Source organism: Mandrillus leucophaeus, unplaced genomic scaffold (genome assembly GCF_000951045.1).
Source record: "Mandrillus leucophaeus isolate KB7577 unplaced genomic scaffold, Mleu.le_1.0 Scaffold46, whole genome shotgun sequence".
NCBI lineage: Eukaryota > Metazoa > Chordata > Mammalia > Primates > Cercopithecidae > Mandrillus > Mandrillus leucophaeus.
The window spans coordinates 2,440,695-2,443,390 of NW_012104920.1; the positions used below are offsets into that span (position 1 = coordinate 2,440,695).

At 37.1% G+C, this 2,696-nt stretch overlaps 1 protein-coding gene across 3 annotated transcripts in view; it reads left to right on the forward strand.

Moving 5' to 3' along the window:
• Positions 1 to 2,696, forward strand: part of KIAA0753 (KIAA0753 ortholog) — a 65,506-nt gene that overhangs the window by 26,758 nt on the left and 36,052 nt on the right. The window lies entirely within an intron of this gene.

A 2,696-nucleotide genomic window follows, 5' to 3' on the forward strand; every position in this document is an offset into this window, starting at 1 on the left:
ATTTCTGTTCATGTCTTCCAGCCACTAATTTAATTCTTTTTCCATCCTAAGTATCACTCACTATGGCCATAACTTGTCAGTTTGAGGTGTGACAACAAAACTAGCTTTGAATTTCTTTTTCCTTCTTCACAATTTCACAAAAAGAAGATTCATTCTTACTAGATTCAGTAATAGCAGCATATGATTTTTTTTCTCTTTCCTTATTAAGTGAAGAACTTTACCTTTTCACTGAAAGGGGACGTTTTCCAGCTTCTTCAGCATATCTGAATTGCCAGCATCGCTGTAGTTGCTCTTTGAGGCCATTGTGAAGGCAAGTAAGGGTTACTGGAACACAAGCACTGCAATACGAGACAGTCGTTCTGATCGCCAAGACAGCTGCTAGGTGACTAACAGGCAGGGAGCGTCTACAGCATGGATACACAGTTTAAAACTTATGGGCCGGGCGCGGTGGCTCACGCCTGTAATCCCTGTGTTTTGGGAGGCTGAGGTGGGTGGATCACCTGAGGTCAGGAGTTCGAGACCAGCCTGACCAGTATGGTGAAACCCCATCTCTACTAAAAATACAAAAATTAGGCGTGGTGGCATACACCTGTAATCCCAGCACTGTGGGAGGTTAAGGCTGGTGGATCACTTGAGGTCAGGAGTTTGAGACCAGCCTGGCTGGTCTTATAAAAATATAAGACAGGTCTTATATTTTTAGACCTGTCTGTACTAAAAATATAAAAATTAGCTGGACGTGATGATGCACCCTCTAATCTAAGCTACTCGGGAGGCTGAGACAGGAGAATTGCTTGAACCTAGGAGGCGCAGATTGCAGTGAGCCGAGATCGTGCCACTGCACTCCAGCCTGCACAAGAGAGCAAGACTCCGTCTCAAAAAAAAATAAAAAATAAAAAAAGTAAAAATAAAACGTATGAATTGTTTATTTCTGGAATTTCCCATTGAATATTTTTGGACCCAGGGCTGATGAGGGGTAACTGAAATTGAGGAAAGTGAAACCGGATGACAGTACAGTTGAGGCCCCTTTTGTATTTTTCTCCTCATTCCATTCTCTTTCTCCCTTATTAGAAGTTACTATTGTTATTATATTATAGACCCATTCTGTTTTTACATTTGTACTGCTTGTATATCTGTCATATATAGTATTGTTTTATGTAAATACCTTACCGTATGCATCAATTTGCAGTTTGCTTACCCCCTCCACTTACGTTTGTAAGGTTTTTTCATATTGATACATTGACACACGAATTCTAATTTATTAATTTTACTGCTGTATAGGTTTCCCTTAAATGAATATACCATAGTTTATTTCTCAGCTCTTATTGATGGATATTTTGGTTGTTCCCAGTATTTTGCTTTTATAAACAATGATGAAGTGAAGTGAATATCTGTGTTCCTGGCTTCCTCTGTCCACATGTTAGAGTTCCTTTAGGCTGAGTATATACCTAGGAGTGAGCTTGCTGGGTTGCAGTGTACAGGAATCTTCAACTTTACTATAGCAATCAAGTTGCTTTCCAAAGTAGATGGGGAATTTACTGCCATGCTAGTAGTCTGTGAGAGTACTTGTTTTTCCACATCTTTTTATGGATTTGAAATACCTCATTGTTTGAATATTTTTGATTCTAGTGAAGTCAATCATCTTTTCCTATTTTTATTGACAATTCAGATTTTCTGTCTAAATTGCCAGTTTCTATCCTTTGTCTGTTTCTCCATTGGATTGTTTATTTGTCTTATAGGTTTGTAGAAGTTCTTGATATAGTCTGGATATTGGTCCTATGTTAATTATACAGAGATCTACTTCCAGACTTTGGCCTGTCTGTTGACTTTAAGGATGTCTTTTTGTCAAATGGAAGTTGTAGTTTGGTTCAATTAAGTTCAAATATGTCAGTATTACATTTGAGCTTAAGAAAGTCACTTCTGCCCTGGTGTCATACTGATTGTCTCGTGTATTTTCTAATTAAAGTTTTAAAGTTTTCTTTCCACATTTAGGTCTTCATTCCATTTAGACTTTAAGTGTCCAATGCGAGGCAAGGATTCTGTTTTATTTTTTTCTCTATGGATGCTCGTGGTTTTAGCACTGTTTTTTGAACAGTGTAGTTCATACTCACTGAGTTATCATGCTGCCTTTGTCACATCCATAAAGTCTCATTGATTTCTGCCTGTGTTTGCATCACTCCCACACTGCCTTTAATGTTTTCTCACTAAGACTTTATCTTTGGTCAAGTAAGACTGCTGCCTCCACCAACTCCCCACTTCGCTGGTTGTTCTTCAAAATTATTTGGGCTATTGGGATTTTACTCTGTATGAATTTTGGATCAACTTATTTAGATCCTTGAAAAAAAATCTGCTAGGGCTTTAATTGAATATGCGTTTGAAATTATGGATTATTTGGGGGGAGAACTGACATCGTTATGGTCTATTCATTCATGAAAACAATTTATTTAGATTGTCTTTCATGTCCTTTACCTTTTAAATTTTTCTGTAAAAGCCTTATACCTCTGTCATTAGATTTCTTCCAACATGCCTTATAGTTTTTGTTGTCATGTTAATGAGATTTTTTTCTCTTATATTTTCTATTAGTTATTTTGATATATGGAGATAATACTGATTTTCTGTTTTCATCTTCTTATATCCAGAAACCTTGCTGACCCCTCTTCTCAGCTGTAATAGTCTTTCTGTACAATCTCTTTGATTTT